The following is a 24,011-nucleotide window of genomic DNA, read 5'->3' on the forward strand; positions in this document are numbered from 1 at the left end:
AAAGCTTATTAGAATTCAGAACTTTTGCTGTGGGTTTCAGTAAAGTTGTTCTGTTTTTACTTTAGGCAAGACCCTCGCAATCACTGTCTATGTTGCCCACGCCCTACTTTAAGACTGCATTTTTGTGTGTGAGAAAATTAACTATTGTCTCCAGATGAGGAGACAACAAATGTTCACCATCCAACCCGCAGAAAAGCTTTTAGGTGTCCGTGAAGACGACTTAGGAATATGAAATAGAACACAGTTTGAAAACCAAGTAGGTGTGATCGTGCCTGTAGTTTGTAACTTGGCCCCATTACAGGTTCCAGAAGTTAAGAGACATGGAATTCCTTCAGCCTCACCTTTTGGCTCTAAAGGTTGAAATTCTCTCTGCTTCCTGGATGTAGCTGCCTTGCCATTAAAGGCAAGAAAGCTTTGTTGAGCCCTGTCTGGAGCACAGCTGCATAACCCCACTGCTCACAGTGAAGAACAGAAATAAAGAACAGGGCAAGGATGAATTGTAGTAGACTAAACCAAGCTGCACGGGGCATTTAGGGGAGCTTGCATCCTCCCGTATGTTTGCAATGTGCACGTGGCCGTGAAGGAATTTGATGATAACTGTTCAGATGCATCAGTTATGCAGCCCTGTGCCGGATGTCACCAGCCTCCAGAGGCAACCTGGGACAGACCTCCAGCTGCCCATACATTACCCAAACACATGCATATCATGAAAAACATTGGTTGCACCAAGCAGAGACACAACAACAGCAAGGCCAGAACTTTGCAGGGGCCTCTGTAACTTTCCTTAAACAATGCATTTAATATCTTGCCTGTGAAAGGAAGGAAAGTGGAAGACTCTAAGCTAAAACAGTCAGTTCTCCTGAGCGGTGTTACGATGGTAGTATATCACTCAGGGAACATGTTAGACTAAAAAGTATTAACACTGAGGTTGTGGGCACGCACGGAATATATGCTTGGTGGGGAAAGCATGTGTCTAATTTTTTTCATTTAGCATCTAGCTGAGCATTCTTGAGGCTAGTCTATCTAATGAGACTTGTGGTTCTCTGCTGGAGCTGAGCATACCCATCTTCTGATTTTTTTCCGTCGCCTAACTTTTGTTTTGTTACATTAGATAGTTTTGATAATTCAGTTCCCAAGGGACTGAGCTCACCATGCCTTTTGCAAAAATTATATACGTACTCACGAGTTTGTAATTCACAAATGTACAACTCAAAGATGAGCCATTCCATTCCACAGCTCTCAAAGGGTATCACCGGTGACTTCCTAGTCCCCAAACCCAGTGCCTTTTTCAGTTCTCAGGTTTTTCTATCCTCTCACATGCTTTATTCCCATTATTCAGTTCTCTCCTCTTGTATGTCTTTAATTTTCACTTGTATATAGACAGCTTCCAGATTTCGATTTAGAACACACTCCCCAGAATTGTCCCTGCATCTTAAATGACTTCCTAATACCTAAATCAGTCACTGCCGTCCCAGACCTCTCCTATTAGAGCTCTGCATTTGACACCGATGAGCGGTCTGATTCGAAACCTTGATTTCCATTCTCTGCCATTTCCAAATTCCTTGCCGACATTCAGACATACCTCAGCCTCTTTTATTCACTAACTCTTCCTTATGCCCCCTAAATGGTCGTCAGTGTGTTCAGGCAGGCCTCCCCAGTCTGTACATGTGTGTTTTATCATTTGCTTTTTTTGTTATCTGCACCTGGTCACTTGTGATTTTCTATCCTACTTCTGATTGAACCATTATATCAAAATAGATGATCCTATAAACTGTATCTCTAGCTCTGCCATTTCCTAAGAGTTCAAGACACAAGTGTTCAACTTCCAAGTGGTTATCTCCCCATGGATAGTCTTCCAGTGTTTCTAGTGTATCCTGTTGAAGAAAAAAAGTCTTAATTTTTTGTTTTCCTTCCAAGCACTTTTCCTCCATGTTTTTCTATCTTTGTGAGGGATCGAGTGAATGATTGTGATGGTGAGTGTGTATGTGTGCATGCATGTGTGTGTGTGTGTGTGTGTGTGTGTGTGTGTGTGTGTTTTGAGGGGTGGGGAGTAGAGGTTTAAAAAGTTGAGTTTTCAGTGATTCACTAGCTTAACTCCTGTTTCCCAGCACATCCCACCAATCACCAGAGCCAGTCTACTGTGCAAGGCCTGGTACAGATGACCCTCCTGCCATGGCCTGCACCACTATTGTAATAGCTAACTTTTTTGAGCATTTACTAACCACTTTTCTGAGTAATTTCATTTAATCCTCAAGACAAGACCTTGAGGCAGGTATCGGAATAAGCATTCATGTTCAGAGCTCAGGAAACAGTTGCTTAGGTATGTTAAGAAATTTGCCCAAGGCCACGCACTAGAGCGAGGCAGAACTGAGGTTTGAACTGATGCAACTGGGCTCCACGTCTCAAGCTCCTGATAATACTGCTCCAATGCTACAGGTACAACGTTCATTATCTTTCTCTTGGTTAGTTATGCAGCAGCTTTTAAGCAGTCTCCCAACTCTACTTCCCAAGTCATCTCCCTAAGCCCAACTTCCCATTGTGCAAAGACCAGCCCAGGCCAAAGTTGAGAATCATCTCCACCCCAACACCCAAGCAGAGCCGCCTTGCAGTTCTTACTCCAAGTATCTGAAATGCACTCTCCTGCCCCACATATCTGCTTTTCAAAATGTCACCCATCTAACATACTACAGGACAATTGCCCAGTTCTATCTACAAATTGGTGGCATGAAAAAAGGGTAGGAGAGGGCACTATTATGTTTCTCTGTCTCTTCTATGCTATCGCAACAAAATGCCACATGTGCACCATGTTTGAATCTCGGTTAGAACAAACCAATTATAAGAGACATCTTTGAAACTATTTGGGAAATTTAAACATGTGTTAGGAATCAGATGATATTAAGGATAACTGGTAATTCTGTTGGGTATAATGATGGATTGGTGGTTGTGTTTATAAAAATGAGACATACTAAAGTATTTACAGGCTAAATGGCACGATGAATGTGATTTGCCTTAAAATACTCCAGCAAAGCAAACCAAAAAGGTAAAAATAGATGAAACAAAATTGGTAAAATGTTGCAGAATGTCAAAGCTGGATGATGGCAGTTTGTTTTATTATTTTCTCAGCTTTTTTTAAATTATTGAAAATTTCCATAATAAAATGTAAAAAAAGAAAACACTTGCTTTTAGAGGCCATATAAAAGACCACCTACTCCATGAAGCTTTCTCTAATGCTCTGTCAGAATTAATCTTTCCCTTTTAGGGGGCATTTTGCACATTCTCTTGGTGTTATAATCATTTAGATGGATGTTCATCTCATCCACAAGACCGTAAGTTCTCCAAAGACACAAACATTTCCGTATTTGTCTTTGTATCCATCCGAAAGCCAGTTGTGGTGTCTTACCCATGGTGAAAGTAAACACTTACTCAACACAATACTTTGAGTACTGTTAATGATTGTGTTACAAATGCTGTATTAATTTTCTGTCATTAATGAGAACTCACTATAAAAGTATCTCTCTGTTCTCATCACCAGAAATAGTTGTTCTTTTCCTGGTTTATTTTTATCGTGTGGACTCTCTGAATCTTGTAAGTGATCATTTTCCCTCTTTGTGTTGCTACTCTAAGGCTTAGAATTAAATTTGTGGCCCACGCACAGCAAGTGTACAGGCGTTTGACGACATGTATTTTGTGTGTTGGCTTTGTTCCTGGCCTCTTTTTTTAATTTTCTGCTTTCATCTTCTTTTTGTCACACATTTCACTTTGTCTTTTTGGGAGGGCAAAACTGGAATAATTTATGTGAACTCTATTAATTTTTTTGTGGAATCAAGATATTCATTCTATACCATTGTTTTTCTGGGTGTAGGATAATAGACTTTTTTGTGCCAACATAGTACACAATGTGTTAAATTCTTTATGTATTATTTAAATTAGTCAACAACTCTGCACAGTAAGTATGCTGACTCTATTTTACATGTGACACAACTGAGGCCAGTAAATGTTAGACATCGGATTTGAACCCAGTTTTTTCTGACCCTTTGGATTAAGCCTACAGCCTCCCCTTCTTGATATTTCCATTTAAGTTTTGCAAGTTTTGAAATGATGCTTTTAATAAGATTTTACAACACATGAAATATCATTTTTAAATATTTATTTCACTGAATTCTATTATGTGTCTATTTCATGGCATCTTTTATATTTGACTTCATCCATTCTATTCTCTTCTGACTAGGTTAAAAAGATATGTCACTAAATAGGAAGGGAGGAAGGAAGGAAGGAAGGAAGGAAGGAAGGAAGGAAGGAAGGAAGGAAGGAAGGAAAAAAGAAGGATGTGCCTATTTAGTATATATCGGGGGTGCCAAAAAATGTATATACTTGACTTGTATTCATCTTGTCTTATCGGTATGTATTGAGTATTACAATTTTATTTATTTATTTAAACAGGACTTTATTGGGGAACAATGTGTACTTCTAGGACTTTTTTCCAAGTCAAGTTGTTGTCCTTTCAGTCTTAGTTGTGGAGGGCGCAGCTCATATGTAGGTCCAGTTGCCGTTGCTAGTTGCAGGGGGCGCAACACACCATCCCTTGCGGGACCCGAGGAGTTGAACCGGCAACCTTGTGGTTGAGAGCCCACTGGCCCATGTGGGAATCAAACCGATAGCCTTTGGAGTTAGGAGCACGGAGCTCCAATCGCCTGAGCCACCGGGCCAGCCCGAATATTACAATTTTAATGCAGTGTTTTCCTTTCTTAAAATGTGTATGCACTTTTTTTGGCACCCTCTGTATATGTGAAGTGGCCATGCCATAGAGCTCTTTTTCCCACAGGGCAGTGTTCTGGTTGAGAAGGGTAGGGAACTGGGAGTACTGGGGGCAGGGGTGGCAGTGAAATAATCCTATAAGAATGGGAGAGAAGAGAATCCCATAGAAATGGAAGTTTCCGAAAACACTCCTAGCTAATTTTCCTTTCATTCATTCAAGGTCATCCTTGACCCAACCACTGCGGTATTCCCTGCCCTCACATAATGACAGTGGCATTACTAACTAACATTCATGATATACTTACTCTGTGCCAGGTACCATGCTGAGCATTTTGAAAAATGAGAATTTTGCTCATTTGATTTTCAAAACAACTCAGTGTGAGAGGAGTTCTTATTATCCCCCTGTTTCTGATATGGGAGCTAAGGATCAGGTTGGTTAGGGAACTTGCGCAAAGCCACACAGCATGTCAGAAGTGGAGCTGGATTCAGAGCCAGACAGGCCATTCCAGAACTGGCCTTCTTACTCACTCCAGTGGTCACTACTGCCCTTTCCCACTACAGAAGCATCAGTGTCCGTGTGCCATCCTGTTTTGAAGACCGAACTCAAAAGCCACTATCTTTATCTAGCCTCCTCTTCCTTCTCTCTTCTCCAAGCCTCATTCACCACTGTTTCTCCTCTGACTTCCCCACAACTTCACCTCTTCACCCTCCTCTCTTAGTCCACTCACCTTTTCCTGCCTGCCTTGTAGTTATTGCTGTACACATCGTAAGTTCCTTTTAAAATTCTAAGCTGCTTAGGGGCAATTTCCCTTGGACAGTGTCCTGCTCTGAGAAAATTCTCACTAAATGTCTGGATGAAAAGGGAGCCCACTTCAAGCACTCTCCCTGTCACAAATTTTCAGATAATACCTTCTCTTACTACCGTCTTTCCCCCAAAATAAGACCGGGTCTTATGTTAATTTTTGCTCCAAAAGACACTTTAGGACTTATGTCCAGGGGATGCCATCCTGAAAAATCATGCTAGGGCTTATTTTCCAGTTAGGTCTTATTTTCGGAGAAATAAACGGTAAGATCAGTACAATGATTTGTAAATGGAAACATCTGAGGTATACAACACGTTCCGTAGTTTATCCCAGAAGTAGTTCCTGACCAAAATAAGAATGTCTATCTGTCCTAACAAAATTCTCTATCAATATTTTATAGCAGTGACTAGCCCTAAAGATTAATATAAGAATAACGGATTTGTCAGATTAAAATAAGTGATTGTCAGAAATGCACACATATCTGCATCTTACTTTCAGGAGTTAAATTCCCCTATGGTAAAAAGTAAGCTAATCTCCAGATAACCAATTAAATAAGACACATGTTACTTTATTTATAACTCAGTAGGACAAATCTTGCTTTTAGATTGAATTAGTAATCAGTATTTCAAATACCTCCAAACTTACGTAGTAGGAGTGATGATTTTAGAGCAGTTAACCCGACTCCTTTATTGTGAAGTTTCATTGATTCACTCACCCAGCTGTTGTGCCTTGAATCACTTCCCTGGGTCACACTCGTACGCAAGATTCTGAAGATACACAGTTGACCCTTGAACAACACGGGTTTGAACTGTGTGGGTCCACTTATATGTAGGTTTTTTTTTCAATAAATGAGCGCTGTACTGTGAATGCATTTTTTCTTCCTTATGACTCTTAATGACATTTTCTTTAGCTCACTTTGTTGTAAGAACACAGTATATAATACACATAACATACAAAAAAGAATGTGTTAATTGACAATTTATGTTATTAGAAGGCCTCCAGGCTGGCAGTAGTTTATTAGTAGTTAAGTTTTGGGGTAGTGAAAAGCTAAACGGGGATTTTTGACTGCTTGGGGGGTGGGGATTGGGCAGAGTCCCTAACCCTCGCATCGTTGAAGGGTAAACTGTGATAGTGACCGAGTATGGTAACTGCTCTCACAGATCTTACAATCTAGTAGGTCAGAAAGTCCATAATCGATACTGATCCAGACATCTATAATTTTCACATTAGTTCCAGGCTATGTGAAATCCTTGCCTTCATTCTCTGTTATTTGCTTGACTTAACACTATGGAACTCACTTATGCGCGATGTATGTCATTATGTCCCTTTTATGCCATGTCTTTCTGACAGGCAAAAGATGTTTCTATTGGAATTGGTAAGGAGGTACTCTTATTGAAATGATTAGCTAGGCAAACACATTTTGATACAGTGGCGATCCAGAACAAGGTAGATATATTCTTCCTCCTTTGCTGCTTCCAGTTATACTTTATTTTTAAGAAGCAAAAAAGAGTAATATATGCACATCTGATATGCAGCTTCCAAGTGATACAAATCTCATCTTTCCTGCTGTGTGGCTGCTTGGTTTCCTTGCACTTTTATTTTCCTTTTTGTCATTGAGAGGTTATGACAACATGAGCCATATTGTATTTATAAACATCACGTGTTTCCTTGATATGGCTTGCAGTTTCTGCCAGACGGAACACATGGAAGAAACATTTCTCGTTAGCTCAGCATTGGTTTTAGTTATGCCGATTTCCGGGACAGGAAAAATGCCTTCCTACTCAGATTTAACTTTCATAGAGTAGAAACAAAACCTCTGAATGTCCGTGAAATAGTTTTAACAAGGGTGGATACTGCTCCTTTAAACCACATATTTTGACTAAAAGCTTCCTTCTGTAAAAAAAAACAAAAAAAACCGAAGCCTTGCAATTCAGTCACCATAAAGACAGGCAGAACTGGAAGCATGCGAGAGATGGATGGTTTCAAGGTCTCTGCAAGTCTAGAAAGTTTCTTCTAGAAGAGAAAGATTTATGGAAGATGTAAGGTAAGAACTGTGCCTTGTAACCGAATATAATTTTCAGAATTTTTTTGTCATGCTGTGGCACACTGACATTGAATTGAGTCAGGTCTTCTGCATGCAAGTTCGATTCAATGAGGAATTAAAATTCTAGGTTTTTATTTTAACTTCAGGCATACTGCTTAGAAGGATACTTCTTTGTTATTGGCGTTAGCCTGTTCCTAAAAATCCATTTAAATTACATTGGGCTGCCTCCAATCTATAAATCTGGTGATCTAGTTTCTGTTTAACCTTATAATTTAGAAAAGGATTTAAAGTGTCAATATCGTTTGCTAGTACAGATCTCATTGATGTATGTGTTTCGTGACAATTTTCAGTGTTTTCATGAAGATTTTGACTTGCATTTAGTTTCTGAGACAAATGTAGAAAATTTGAAGGTGTGGTACAAATGGGGGTGGGGAAGTTAGTGTGTGCCCTTCAACATTCTAGGGAAAATTATTTGTTGGTTTTTCCTTGTGAAAAACACTTTAAATTTTAAAATAAAAGTAGCTCTTTGATCTTGATTTTGACAGTTTTTAAAAAGAAATAGCCATTTAAGCTTTATGAATAACATTTAAAACTTCTACAGTTTGACACAGCAGATATAATTCCATCTAGTTTAATGATTGCCTGAAAAGAGTCTTTGGCAGAAATTATGTTTACTTGAGATAACTATTCTGTCTTATTCTTGCAATAGTTCAGTCATTTATTTCTTTTTTTTTTAAATTTACATTTATTTCTTTTAAAAGAATTTAATAAGAGCAATGTTCTATTAAATCAATCTGTTTCCTTTTAAAGGTATAATACATATGTGCATGGCTCTGCTTATCCATAACTCTGTGGATAGCTTTATCCTGATTTATAGATGAGCAAATATGCATGAGAAGTTGTTATCCAATGTGGTCTAAATAATATATATCATTTAATTTGGTCATCATAGTAACCCTATGGCATAGGTACTGTCATAACTGACTTAAGTTTTTGTAAAACTGGACCGAGAGAGATTAAGTAACAAGATCACATACTAGTAAGTAGTAAAGCTGGGATCCAAACCCAGGCTGGCTCTACAGTCCTTGTTTGAAAATCCTACACTGCACAGACTTACCAGGAGCTAAGTGCTCCAAGTCTGGAGTCAGGTACAGATCATTTATCTGGAGAGTAATAATAACAAATAAGTAACTTATTTGTCTTCAAGATACATTATTTTGAACAATTTTGGATTTCTTTTTTTAATTTTTTTTGTTTTTTGTTTTTTTGTTTTTTAGCTCTTTAGCTTACAAAACCTAGTAACAGATTGCTTGTTCTTCAGGGACCTGGTTATAATTTACTTGGGATGAAATGAAAACAGTGAACCTCAGATAGGGTGGGGATAGCAAAAAGCACTGTGGATAAATGACTCTTTCCTCCTCACTGCTTTCTTCTTTGCTTCATGTGCTGTGTCACTAATAAAAACCATTTTCATAGGATAGGGCAGGGAGCTTATACGTGAGTTTGATTCGGAAGTGAGAAAGTGTCTTTGAATGGGGATTGCCTACATGTGCCTGCCTGCTGCTCTTTTAGGCTTCTAAAAGGAGGCAGACAGGAAGAATGTTTAAAAAATGAGGGTGGAGGGTCTGGATCCAGGAGAAGTGGCTGGGTCTGTTGCTCCCCTGCTGAAGACTGAGCCATCCACTCGGCCGCAGAAACCTCCTGGTGACTTGTGATGTGAAGTAATGCCAGCAGCATCCACAGAGCATGCAGCTGCTTCAGAATCAAGGCAACTTGCTTCCAACCCTATTTCTGCATAAAATCTGGGGCTGGATAAACAACCAACACAATTGAAAGTCGCCTGGAGCAGGACCTTCCTCCTCCTTCAGCGGGTACTGGCGTGTGCTCCCCAGAGCTCTGTGTCTTGCTGAAGCTGTCAGGAGAGGTTTATGCCACACCCTCTGTCCTTTGATATCCCAGCCATATCCCTTTGCATAGCTCTTATAAATATAGATGTTAACAGAAATTGCCTTTGACTGGGAGCATATGTCCTGGTATTTTCAGATTGATCCCCTGCACCTACCTGTTGTTTTCTTCCTGGGGTTTTGCTTTTGTGTCCTCTGTGGGTCCCCATCAGGGCAGCCCGGAATCTCAGAGCTTGTTTCTTATTACATCAGCACAGGCTCCCTGGGGTCCAAGATCCTACCCTGTACAAAGCGCCAGGTGACCATTCTTTTCTTCATGCCTTTTCTAAAATTTGTCAGGTAAGCAGGTATGACTTTTATATAAATTTTGGGGGAATGCACACATTCATTCATAAAGAGGAAAAAAATGTTTCTAAGATATGTATCACCTGCTGGTAAACCATTGCCTCTCTGCCCTGCTTTTATCCTGTGGGGTCAGTGATCCCTTTGCTTGCGTGTGATTTGCAGGAGTGATACTCTGTCTTCTGAGGAACTAGAGCTGACTACTGTAGACTTGTGACTGAGGAAATACATCTGACCTGCGTCAGTGGCACCCTGAAGAAACAGGCCTGGCTTATTTGGAATGACAGGGTTTTACATGTAGAAAAGTATTACGCACCATCTCTTATAACCCTTCCACTTGTCAGTTGTGGTTAAGACCAGAAAATAAGGAAGTTAAAAAAATAGGGCTGGATCCCAGGCCAACTGGCCCCTCATACCAACCTTTGGTCCATCTCCAGTGCTCCCCTGCTTCTGTTCTCACCCTCTGGGGCTCACAAGGTTTATTTTCTATTTTTTTCATGTCTTTCATTAGATTTATTCATGAGTTTTTAACAAATTTTTTAAAGATTTTTATTAAAATGTAGCTAACATACAATATTATATTAGTTTCAGTTGTATATCAATATTTATATATCTAAAGAAGTGATCACCATGACAAATCCAGCAACAATCTGGAACCACGCCACGCTGTCACAATGTTATTGACTCTATTTCCTATGCTGTACATTACATCCCCATAACTTATTTGTTTTATACCTGGAAATTTGGACCTTATGCCACTTCACCATTTTTCCCCTTTTTTAATTTTTCAACTACAGTTGGCATTCAATATTATTTTGCATTAATTTCAGGTATACAGCATAGTGGTTAGACATTTTATAGTTTAAGTGATCCCCTTGACTAGTCTAATATTCACCTGGCCCTATGCATAGTTATTACCATATTACTGACTGTATTCTTCATGCTTTACTTTACATCCCCATGACTATTTTGTAACTACCAATTTGTATTTCTTAATCCTTTCACCTTTGTCACCCTGCCTCCCAAACCCTTCCCATCTATCCCCCACTAAATGTAGTACCCATCTACACCCTACATAGTTATTACAATATTACTGACTGTATTCCTGTGCTATACCCTACATCCCCATGACTACTATGTAACAACCACTTTGTACTTCTTAATCCCTTCCCCCTTTTTCACCTCCCACCCCACCCCCGCTCCTCCCGTCTGGCAACCATCAAAATGGTCCCTGTATCTATGAGTTTATTTCTGTTCATTTATTTTGTTCTTTAGATTCCACTTATATGTGAAATCATACGACATTTGTCTTTCTCTGTCTGACTTACTTCACTCAGCACAATACATTCTATGTCCATCCATGTTGTTGCAGGTGGCAAAATTTCATTTTTTTATGGCTGAGTAATATTTCGTTATATATATATATATATATATATATATATATATATATATATATATATATATATATAACCTCTCCATTATCCACTCAGGGACACCCAGGTTGCCTTCATATCTTGGCCATGTAAATAATGCTGCAATGAACATATGGAGGCACACATCCCTTAAAGTAACGTTTTGAGTTTCTTCAGATAAATATTCAGAAGTGGGATTACTGGGTACTTCAGTGTCTCTTGTTTTAAAGTCTGTTTGGTCTGGTATAAGTATTGCTGCCCCAGCTTTTCTTTTCTTTTCTTTTTTTTTTGCCAGTTTCATGAAATATCTTTTTCCATCCCTTTACTTTTAGTCTGTGTGTGTCTTTTGATCTGAAGTGAGTCTCTTGTAGGAAGCATATGTAAGGGTCTTGTTTTCTTATCCATTCAGACACCCTATGTCTTTTGATTAGAACATTTATACCATTTACATTTAAAGTAATTGTTGATAGATATGTAGTTCTTGCCATTTTATTATTCATATATTTGATCATTTTCTTTTTCTTCTTCTTAAAGACATCCTTCTAACATTTCTTGTAATACTGGTTTGGTGGTGATGAACTCCTTTAGCTTTTTCTTGTCTGGGAACCTCTTTATCTGACCTTCGATTCTAAACAATAGCTTTGCTGGGTAGAGTGATCTTGGTTATAAGTTCTATCTTTTCATCACTTTAATTATTTCATGCCAATCCCGTCTGGCCTGCAAAGTTTCTGTTGAGAAATCAGCTGATAGTTTTTTGGAAGCTGTCTTGTAGGTCACTAACTGCTTTTCTCTTGCTGCTTTTGAGATTCTTTCTTTGTTTTTAACCTGTAACATTTTAATTATGATGTGTCTTGATGTGGGCCTCTTTGGGTTCATCTTGATTAGGACTCTCTGTTCTTCCTGGGGTTGTATGTCTATTTCCTTTGCCAAGTTAGAGAAGTTTTCAGTCATTACTTCTTTGAAAAGGTTTCAAATTCCTTGCTCTCTCTCTTCTCCTTCTGGTACCCCTATGATGCAAATGTTGGTACACTTGATGTTGTCCCAGAGACCCCTTAAACTCCTCATATTTTTGGATTCTTTTTTCTTTTCGCTGTTCTGATTGGGTGTTTTCAGCTACCTTATCTTCTACATCGCTGGTTGTATCCTCTGCTTCATCTAATCCACTGTTGATTTCCTGTAATGTAGTCTTCATTTCCGTTATTGTATTCTTTATTTCTGACTGGTTCTTTTTCATGTTTTTTATCTCCATTTTTATGTTTCCTATCTCTTTGTTGAAGTTCTCCCTGAGATCACTGCGCATCCTTATAATCAATGTTTTGAACTCTGTGTCTGGTAGATTACTTGTCTCCCTTTTATTTAGTTGTTTTTCTGGAGCTTTGTTCTGTTCTTTCATTTGGGACATGTTTTCTTTTTTTTTTTTTCTCCCTATTTTGGCTGTCTTACTGTGTTTGTTTCTGTGTATTATGTAGGGCTACTATGTCTCCCAGTCCTATTAGAGTGGCTTATGTAGTAGATGTCCTATGGGGCCCAGTGACACAGTCTTCCAGGTCTCCAGAGCCTGGTGCTCCAGGTGTGTCACGTGTGGGTTATGTGTGCCCTCCTGTTGTAGTTGAGCCTTGGTTGCTGTTTGCAAGTCAATGGGAGAAACTGACCTTCAGGTTTATTGGTTGTGAGGACTGGCTGTGACTACAGTGGAGCCTGTGATGCAAGGGCTGATCCTACGGAGCTGGATTCACTTTAGTGGGACTCTGGTGCCTGCCCAGTCTGCCATTTGGGTGTGTTGTCCTTGGAGATGGTCGGGTGATGCTCTGACTTGGTCTGAAGATGGCCACCAGGTGTGTCAGCCCTAGGGCCTCCTGTGAAGGCAGGACCCACTGCAAGCCAAGTTCAACTGCAGCCTGTGCCCTGCTGGGTGCCGCCTGGCATGAGCCACAAAGCAATCCACAGATGGCCACCATCCACTCTGACTTTGGAGGTGCCTGAAGGGGCAAGCCACGAACCACGGCCGGCTGTCACTAGTGCCGGGGTTAGGCTGCTCAGCCAGAGTTCCAGGACATGCCGAAGCCAGATACTGCTTATTTGGGTTTTGTGAAGTCTTGAGAGATTTTTAGGAAATCCTGCAGCATGAGTCAAGGCAGGCCATTTGTATGGAAAAGCCACTGGATGCAAGTTAGATGGGTCTGAAAGTTGGGTGGGATGGGGTCTCCAGGAATCACCTGAGGCAGGGCAAACGAATGGTGTTAGGCAGGTAGATGGAGACTCAGATATGGCGGCTGCCTGTGTCTGCACACCACGGGGGGAGAGGAGGGCGGGGGAGAGGGCTCCATAATGGAATAGTGCTTCCACCAGCTCCTCTGTCTGGGAGAGAGCTGCTTCTCCAGCCCTGGACTGAGGAGCCTGGTATGGGGCAGGGACCCCTTGCTCCTCTGCAGCCAAGATATTCCTCCCAATTTATAACGTCACATACGGTGTGGGACCAGTCCATTCTATGTGTCTGCCCCTCCTATCAGTCCTGAGGTTGTTTCTTCTGTGTGTCTTTAGTTGGAGAGCTCCTGTTCAGCTAGACTGAAGGTGATTCTCCATGATGGTGGTTCTGTAGTTTAGTTGTAATTTTGATGTGGTTGTGAGAGGAGGTGAGCACAGCGTTTACCTACTCCCCCATCTTGACTGGAAATCACAAGATTTGTTTCCTTGATTAATTTAGGCAAACACTGTATATTTGACTTCTTTAGCCATCCATAGTTGTATTTGAGCATAGCCTGGTTTCACTTACTGTCCAGATAGTAGCACAATACCTTTGTGTGGCCAGAGCTCATTAATTAGAAATGCATGGGCATAGACCAAAACTAAATGGATTTTGAACTAACCAGATTTAGATTATCCAATATTTTATTGAAGGAGAGTGGGCCATCAAGTCAACTGAAAAACATCAGCTGGTTCAAATTATGAGATACTTTGAATAAAACAATATTGCCTTAAGTGGGTTTTATATAGTGTTATAGTGCTATTTTCAGAAGTCAGCCTCTTTGCTAAAGCAAATGGCTCCTACAGTAATTCTGTTTGAAACTTTAATGTACCATTACTTGAACTACTTTCAAAGGTGTTTTTCACTTGGAGCCGGTGATTTTAGGTGACACACAGAGAAACAGGTTTTTAAATGTTAATAATTATATAATGTTGTTTTAATGAGTATTGAAAAGCTAAGTAAGGCAAAGAACTTCAGAGTTAATGAATATTATTGCTTTGTCACAAGTAAGAAAAAATTCCGTTTAAAATTGACTTAAAGAAAAACATTAAATGAGTGCATTAGATAGTGCATTTGGTGTGAGGATATGGCCAAAATGGTGACAATATCTTGTTATTGAATAAAGTGTAGAAACTAAGGCTTTAAGACAAAGACCAAATTGGGTGTTTGGGGAGGGGACAGGGTAAAACATCATTAAAGATCATACAGTTGAAATAATGAAACATTTTGATGTCAGAATCAAATAGAATTCTTGCTTAAGAGTTCTTAAGACCTTGTTATTTGGCACAAAAGAAGAGCTGTTGACTCAATAATTTCTGTGTTGATTTATTTATTTATTTAAGGCCTTTTCAGGTAAAAGTTGTGAATATCCAGTGCATCATTTAAGCTAGAGGACCCCTTCTCATTGTCCATGTAGCACTAACTCACTCCATATTCCTGAAATACAGAAAATATGTTTCAGTAAGTTGGCTGATCGACACATGTACTTGATTTCTTTTTATTTTTCTTTTTTCCTGTGAAATCAAAGGTCATGCTTTCCCTTGTTCTGATTTAACTCTTTGAACCTGTTCCTTTTCATTTGCCCTTGATACAGTAGGAAGAGCTGCCAAAGAGAAACCCAAACAACAATAAGAAATCATAACAATGTCAGTGATGAGGTAATTCAGAAATAACAGCGGCCTGATCTACAGGGCTTAAACTCCAATGCATGTTTTTCCTGAAACACTCCCCTAAAGTGTCAGGTGTCACAGTCATGTTCTGATAGCTTCTCCTAGGATGGATGAGTATCTAGTGTCGTTCCTTGCACTCACTTCCAAGGAGGAAGGCAACTGAATAGAACATTCTGTAGATGGTTGACCCATTGCTGCAGGGACTGAGAGAACATTCTAGATACACACAAAATGGATACCATGTTTGCTTGCTTTTAAAAGCAAATCTAAAAATATATATTTCTTAGCAGCTGTGTAACTGCAAACAGAAAAAAAATCTGCTCCACTCCAGAGCAAATTACTCACTAGATATCTCCAGGGTTCAAATCTTAATGCTTCAGAAATTTACTGCAGATTTTACTATATATATTTAGACCAAGGAGCCTATTAGCTTGCGATCTGGGAGAACCTCCACATTCTCATGAAAATGAGAAATGTGCCACTGTTGGCAACCTAAGGCTATAATTATGTTAATCTGACCATTTTAAGACTGAAATATGTTGTTTTAAAATGTGTCTGTATTTTTATTATTCATAACAATGATCTGAAGAAATTTAGTGAAATGCTAATACGTTTCTATTCAGTATCACTTTGTGACTAGAGCATAAAAATGAGTCAGGTGGTATTTTGATCTCTTTAATTTTGGCAGAGAATTTTTATCTACAGAATTGTACTCATATACACAGTACATCTTAATATAAAAACTACCAAAGCATATTTTTTATGTTTTAAAGTAGATACAGTGAATATATGTGCAAGGCTGTCTTGACATATATGTTCAATAACAAAATATTTCTGCATTTTCATTAAATCACCACACTGCTATATTCCCCCCCCAAAAAAAAAGCTAAAAAATGTTTTTGAGCAATACAACAAGATACATCTTTTTCTATCAAGAACTAACCTAAAGTACACACATCAAATTGTTTTTAATACAAATGCGGGACAGGACTAGAATGGACAATATTGTTAAAATTCTGAGAGCATTCAGAAACTTGTCTTTAGCTAAAATAATTGGTTTTGCCTGCTCCTCACCAACCAAAACCTGTATTCTTGCCACAAGCACGTGATGACAGGGGTTCTCTTTTTATTCCTGAAGAGAGGTGATAAGATGGAAAGGGAAGGAGATGTGGGTAATCGCTCATCTCATAATTTTTATAAATAATTGATATTTGAACCTACTTGTCATACCAGTATAAAGTGGATGGAAAGTCTTATCTAGCTTGATATGGGTTCACAATTGCCAATTCATTTGGGAATGAGAATGAGGAAAAGCACCTTATTGAATGTGAGCCTAAGGCATATAATTGGACTTATTTCTCAAGGATGATGCTTTGGACTATGTAGTGTCCAAGAAGAACACACACTGTAGTGTTCTTACGTTGGCTGCATTCAGCATCTACATTCTTTCTTGAGCTCTTTGAGCTCAAAAAGAGAATGTGTCATTCTCTCCACCTTCATGAGAATATATTAAAGTAGGTATTGTCCATTCTATTCGTTTTGCTCTCATAAGTCATTGAGAGAGCCCACCAATGTTAGTTGGCAATTTTAATAGTAACACATGTTGGTCACACTTTTCTCCATGCAAGTTCATATGAGAATAATTGAGCTCCTGTGATGCCCACAGCACTAGGAGGGTATGTACAGAAGGTGTTTCTGAACCTACGTAGCAGCAGAACCAGAGCTTCAGAAAAGCTCAGTGGCAGGACCACAGTCATAGCCAGGAGCCCACAGCCTGTGAGATCGTCAGGAGGAGAACCCACGTCTTTCTATTCATGCTCCAGTGCTGGTTCCAGCACACCCTACTGCCGTCCTTGGACATCATTGTGGGGAGGAGTACTGATGGAAGAGAATGATTAAACCTTTTTGACAAATTGGAAACTACTTTGTAGGCTTCAGCGCATTAAAGGAAAACTCCAGAGTTGATATTCGTTAGAATCAAGCCATTGTCTTGATGCCCTAATTTTAAGAAACGCCTTTTGTCTCTTTATTGACCCATATCTTCCTGTCCTCTCTGGGAGAAATTTTGCCTCAGAGTTGCTTTTCAAAGAGGTGAAGAAAAATAAGAGAAAAGATAATATAAAGAAGAAGAAAAAAGACTGGAGGCTGGGTTGGGCAGTGGGGGAAAATGAGCTACTTTGGGGTCAGCCTGGAGCTTGTTTCTCTTTGAAGTGAGTTGAAAGCACTTGCTGCTGATCATGAATTTCCAAAGGCTCTCCGCAGTTTGCAGAGCATTTTCTTCACATGTGTGTCAGGGGCGATGTTTGTGGGGCGTAACTAGACTGTGTCTGCCCCTTGCTGATGGGCGCATTTTGTCATATGGGGTGTTGACTTCTTTACGTGGAGTCACTGGGCCAGTAGCTATGTTTTGTTTCTCAGGAGCTCAGTTTCAGGAATGCTCGAAGGCCTGGCCGTTTGTCGTTGGGATGCTGGGAAGCAGATCTTGTCTCTGAGGAGGAGGCTTCTGACAGTGTTGGAACCTGTGGGGAAGCAGTGACTGGCTGATGACTGGCTGCACAACCTCAGCTGTCTGTGCAGGGCATGGCGTGGCATCGCAGGGCAAGGGAAGAGAAGCCTGCCAAACCCAGCCCTGGGGCATGCATGACTCCCAAACTGGTTGTCTTTGAGGCTGTTATTTATCCAAATAAGGAGAAGCTGTGGTTATGCTGACCATCTCAGATTTCTGAGCCATGTCCACTGGCTGAATGGCTGGCTGACTGACTTGATATTTGAACTGAAAACACAAAGGTATTCCTTTGAAATGGAGTGCTCTTGTGGGGCTCATGGATATCCTGGAGTTATCGTTTGGAAGGTGGTTTCTCCCCACATTTGTAGATAACAGTAATATGGTCTGGTCTGCTTTTCTCTTGTACCTCTTGGAACATTCAATACAGATGACTTTGTTCAGGTATTTCTGGACCTGGCTTTAGACGGAAATAATACTGATCTTAGTGATCCTTGAACCACTGCCTTCCTTTGAAAAGTGTTCAAAGAAGGCCGGGCCTCTACACTGACCTCTTAACACTAGAGTGCAAGATGATTGTGGCACACCGTAGATCCTGGCCCTGTTCTTTGACGTTGGGTAAGTCACTTGAAGTCCCTGCGCCCCAATTTCTTCATCTATAAAATGGGGATTATCATGTTTCATGGATGAAAATGAGCTGGAAATTAATTGAGGGAATTCTAAAAAGCATTTGGTAAACAGGAAGTTTCTAAAAATATTCGTGTTCTCTCCCCATTTCCATCTTATCCTGGCGGATTTAGTTGAAAATGTTTACGGATAAAGAAATTCTAGGTAATTATGAGTGCCACCCAAACTTGAATAATGTCAGTTTTCTGAAGTAGGAATTAACCAAGCCCACAGTAGAATGGAGATTTTTAAAAAATGGTTTTCAATTATAGTTCGCATCCAATATTATATTAGTTTCAGGTATATAGCATAGTGATTAGACATTTATATAACTTGTGAAGTGATCCCCCTGATAAGTCTGGTACCTACCTGACACCATACTTAGTTATTACAATATTATTGATTATATTCCATATGCTGTACTTTGCATCCCCGTGAGTGTTTGGTAACTGCCAACTTACACTTCTTCATCCCTTCACCTTTTTCACCCAGCACCTCACCCCCACTCCCATCTGACAACCATCAGTTTGTTCTCTGTTTCTTTGAGTCTATTTTTGTTTTGATTTCTAGATTCCACAAATATGTGAAATCATATGGTTTTCCTCTTTCTCTGTCTGACTTATTTCCTTAGCATAATACTCTCTATGTTGTGACATCCATATTGTCACAAATGGTTAGGTTTCACGCTTTTTTGGCTGAGTAACATTCCATTGTATAAATGTACCACCTCATCTTTATCCAGTCAGCTATTGATGACATTGAGGTTGCTCCCTTATCTTGGCTATTGTAAATAATGCTGCAACAAACATAGGGGTGCATATATCTTTTTGAATTAGTGTTTTGGATTTATTTGGATAAATACCCAGGAGTGGAATTGCTTGGTCATAGGTATTTCTATTTTAATTTTTTTAGGGAACTCCATGCTGTTTTCCATAGTGGCTGCACCAATGTGCAATCCCACCAACAGTCCTTTAGGGTTCCCTTTCTTCCACGTCCTCGCCCACACATACTGTTTCTCGATGTGTTGATGATAGCCATAGTAGAATGGAGATTTTAATGCGAGCTGACAACTTCCCTCTAGTCCCTAGAGAAATGGTTCTTAATGAGTGGTCCCCAGACCAGCAGATCAGCCTCACCTGGGGACTTGTTATAAATACAGATCCTCAGGCCCTCCCCAGACCTGCTAAGTCAGACACTCTGGAAGTGGGGCTCATGAATCTGTGTTTAAGCAAGACCTCTAGGTGATTCTGATGTATGCTGAAGTAGAAGAACAAACACCCTAGAGTAACTTGCTGGTTGGCTCAGAGGTCAACCCATTTTCCCAGGGCACTTGGCACTTCCCCACCTCTTGTCTCTGGCCGTGCCTCACTTCCTGTATGGAATACCTAAGAAAGGAAACTCTTTCTTATCTATTGAAATTCTGCTCATAATTTATGGACTCACTTAAATCTCACCTATTCAGAGAAGTGTTCCTCCACTATCCCAGCCAGAAGAATCTTATTCTTCTGTAGATTCCAAGAGTGTTAGTCTGTTGCACTCATTTGATACTGGCCAAAGTTATTCTTGCTTTGTCTTATTTTGAACATTCATTGGTTCCTATTAGGATGTGAGTTCTTCAAAGGCAGGAATTGTGTCCTACACATCCTTTTCCCCTCATCTGCGTTCGTCCTGGGCTTTGCACACATAGTGGCTACTCCGTAAATATTTTGTGGACCCACAGAATTTTATAGTTGGAACAGGCCTTAGAGAACATCTAGATCAGACTTCTTGTTTATAGTTAAAAACTGAATGTGAACACCTGGACCAGAGTACAGGTTCCATGATTCCCTGTTTTGTGTTCACTTCACCATGTTGCACTGACTGTGAAGAGACCCTCAATGAGGGCATTCAGGGCCGCTGGTCTGGCCCAAATTTAGCAGGTACTTTTGTGCTCTCTGCACAGATTCCAACCAAACCCAAGGAAAACAGATGAGTTTTCAAAGTTATATTCTTTCCATTTATAAACCTGGAACCTTTTAGATCCTTTCATAACTAGTAATAACCGAGCAAGTTAATGAGCCTATATAATTATATAACAAATGGCATCTATTCCCAGTCTTGTATGAGAGCATTTTCCCAATTCACTGATTCGGTATACCTGGAATACCCATGGAACTTCTTTTGGCTTTGAAAGTTGCTGTGAAGAGGAGAGAAAGTGGCTCTTCTGAACCCAGGAAGAGTTGACCCAAGGGCTGCTTTGATCTGGATCTCCATCGTTGTTTTTTTCATGTTTATTTTGAGGGAAAATTGATCTTGGTGGATTTATTGAATTATTGTCCTACAATATTATCCTCTGGGGCTCTTCCCTCACAAAACCCTTTCTGTTTTTGACACGTTAGCTAAGATTGTTCAGCCAAGGATCAAAATAATGGCACAACTAAAAAAAATGCTTTCATCAGAAGCCATCCATAAAATTCCCTTTAAAATTGGCTCTGCTGACATAGCTCACCTTGTGCTGTGTGTTTGTTGTATTACTTGGTAATGGAACCAGCACATATCCTACTCTGATCGATATAAACACAGAGCAGAATGCAAGCAGTGGGATGATTCTAGAAGAAGGGCCACTATTATAACCCAGGTCCACAGAGTTGGTTCCAGAAAAGTTGTGAGGAAAGGAGGAGACGTGCAGGGAGGACAGGAAGCCAGCCTGAAAGGGTTAAACCTACCAAGAACACTTGATGTTAAGAAGCTGAGGCTACTTAAAGCGTGAGAAAGGGGTTGATGAGAGGAACCAACGGAAGTCTTGAGATTTGAGTAGATACATTGTGAGAGGACAGTGAAAGACCAAGAATAAAAGATCATTTGTTTTCCGACTTGGCACCTACCATGCATCAGTTTGTTTACCACCATTTTCTCAAACTGTCTCTGAAAAATGTCTATCCTTCAAGCTGTGGTTGTGGAGCATAAGATTCTATATAGATCATCAGTTCGTTGTTTTAAGTTTAGCTACGTGAGGGTATGTTACGTCGTCAAACTAATATATATTTTTAAATTCCTACATTGTTGTGATTATCCTAAAGCTCTATAATGTTGTACCAACGTTTTTCACTTAAAACATAGTCAACTTGATCGGTTTCCCCATTGAAAGGTAAGAGGGACACAGGGCACAATGACAGAGATGTAATGCCTCTGCCAGTGTTTTAGCATCTGAGAGGTCGCAGGAATGTCACCCAGTGGCCGGATTGGGGCCATAGTGGTAAGGAGTGGTAATCAGATAAGGCCCAGATATTTTATCCCGTAAGTCATCTGGTGTCTGTGACTAATGAAAACATCTATGTGTGTATATACATATATGTGTGGGTATAACACTGTATATGTATATACACACATAGTGATGTAATGATATCTATACAGTGGTAATTAGTGATCCATAAAATATATATAAATATATAAGCATAATATATAATACATGCATTAGTTAAATAGAATGTATAATTAATTATATAACTAAAATAACTGATTTTGACGCAAGAAGATAACAACCTACTAGTAAGTCTAGAGAGTAATTAGGTCCTAAGCCCACTGGTATGTCCGTTATTCTTTCTTTTGCTGTGAAAATCTCAACCTGTGAGCGAAGCAAACAAGGTATTTTTCAGAGTTTGCCATGTTGCACACAGAAGGTCAAAACTCAAACAAACAAATGGCCAGTAACCTTGGAAGACAAGGCCTTGGGAGCATGATTCCTTTTAGAGCAGGTGTAACCTTGGAAGACAAGGCCTTGGGAGCATGATTCCTTTTAGAGCAGGTCCCGGTGTCCTGGAGGACATGGAACTTCACACTTAAACAGCGAAGGAAGCAGTGACACAGTGGCCAGGCTAAAGATGGGCACGCTTGCTACTTCACTACTTAGCAGCCATGAGAAGTTGGCAAAGGTTCTCAACTCCTAACACTTCCATTTTCTACCTATTCAGATGGGGATAGTAACCCCTGACTTGTGTGTTTCTGAGGCTCATGAAATGAAATCACACCTGAAAACTGAGTAAACTGCAAACTGCTGGATGATTTTGTGCATGTGTGTGTGTGTGAGTGAGTGTGTGTGTGTGTGTCCATCTAAATGCCTTTGTAGAATAAGAAGTGTTGTAAAGCAGTAAAGCAATATATTACATATTGCACAATGTATGTTGACAAGATTCAATAGGAGTTTGGAGAACTGTCATAAAAAGAAAAAGTTTTGTAATACAGAATTGTACACCTGAAATCTATGTAATTTTACTAACAATTGTCACCCCAATAAATGTAATAAAATAAAATTAAAAAAAGAAAGAAAAAGTTTAAGGAACTGAAAAGTAATGACAAATCTAGAAACACTAAAGGGAATCTTATATAAGAGAACAGTGTCCGTCTCAGAAATGGGTAGATGTCAGAGATGGAGATAAGTAATGAGAAGGAGTTATTCACACCATCTGTCGCAAGTGGTAGAAAAAAGATATCGTTTTACAAACTGTAACTATTTTAGGGACAAAAGGAGGTTGTCCTTGGCCTGGATAATACAGGAATATCCCAACAGAAGATTGAGTATCGGTGAGAGAAGAACATTTTTCTTTTATCTGTCCTGCAGCTCCACGCTGATTGCAGCTTGAAAGTTAAATGATTTATTTAACTTCTTGACTCTGTTCCAGATTGAGATCTTTAATCACCACTGGGCACAGTACTAAGTCAGCCGGGTCTGGTACTGGTGGGCTCAGCGGAGTTCCCTGTGTCAAACTATTTAATTACCTTAAATATAGGCATAAGCTAACCACTGACTGGACCATCTCTTTCCTGAGAATTAAATAATTTTGGCAACAGCCTGCCTGTCTCATGTCTTGGAGACATTCCATTTATGATCAAATGAAATATTAATAGATTTACTAAGACCTCACAAATGGTTATCTTTCCAATTTTAACAATGTAAACAAGATGAACTTGAAAATTCATCACAATCACTTCCCTTCACAATAACACCTTCATGTTTATAAGCCCATTTCAGATTTTCTTTTAGCACATATAATTTCTTTAAGCCAGTAAAAAAATGAGTAAGAAAGGGGAAATAGGAATAAATTTCTCAAGATTCTTAGCCTTACGAGAGCCTAAGAAATCATTTCCTGTTGAGGCAATGCTGAATATTTACTAGCATGTCCTTTCTCAGTGGTAATGCAAAAGAAATAAATTGCTTCCACTTTGCTAAAGTGCCAGCCAGTGAAAGGAAGAGGGAGAATGAAGAGCAGTGTACTGTACAGTGCTGGGAGAGCAGGTTCACCGAGGCTACAGCATCCCAAGCACGGCCAGGCTGAGAAGGATCCGTGGAAGTAAGGAAACCTGAGCGTGATGTATTAGGGGTTGGGTTGTCGTGAGTTCGCCTGAAACAGCCCTTCTCTGGAGCGCACACACCACTCAGGGGGAGCCTGGTCCTGTGTAGCACCAGGATATTGCTTTAGGAAACCTGCTTATCTGGGTCCTCAGGCAGCACGTAGGATACCGAACGCCTCCTCTCTCTCAGGTGAGCTGCGTGCTTCTTGCTAGAGAGCGTTTAACTCATCCTGATTCACCTCAGGATTGGGCCAGCTTTCAAACTGCTCTGGTAATGACGGAGCCACACGTGCACTCTCCCGACGGTGCCCTGGAGCATTTTGAAAGTGAAAGGAAATT

At 39.9% G+C, this 24,011-nt stretch overlaps 1 protein-coding gene across 23 annotated transcripts in view; it reads left to right on the forward strand.

Moving 5' to 3' along the window:
* Window positions 1-24,011, forward strand: part of KIAA1217 (KIAA1217 ortholog) — a 749,802-nt gene that overhangs the window by 650,651 nt on the left and 75,140 nt on the right. For 2 of the 23 annotated variants that reach the window (XM_019754190.2, XM_074324919.1), the window contains exon 1: window positions 7,239-7,602. The exons of 19 other annotated variants lie outside the window; for them this stretch is intronic. The gene's annotated coding sequence lies outside the window, so the exon portion shown is untranslated. Of the gene's footprint in view, window positions 1-7,237; window positions 7,603-9,825; window positions 9,846-24,011 lie in introns of those variants that run through there. 2 more of the 23 variants (XM_074324920.1, XM_074324918.1) reach the window with 2 other exon arrangements.

The sequence above is a fragment of the Rhinolophus sinicus genome, linkage group LG02, assembly GCF_036562045.2.
Source record: "Rhinolophus sinicus isolate RSC01 linkage group LG02, ASM3656204v1, whole genome shotgun sequence".
Lineage (NCBI taxonomy): Eukaryota > Metazoa > Chordata > Mammalia > Chiroptera > Rhinolophidae > Rhinolophus > Rhinolophus sinicus.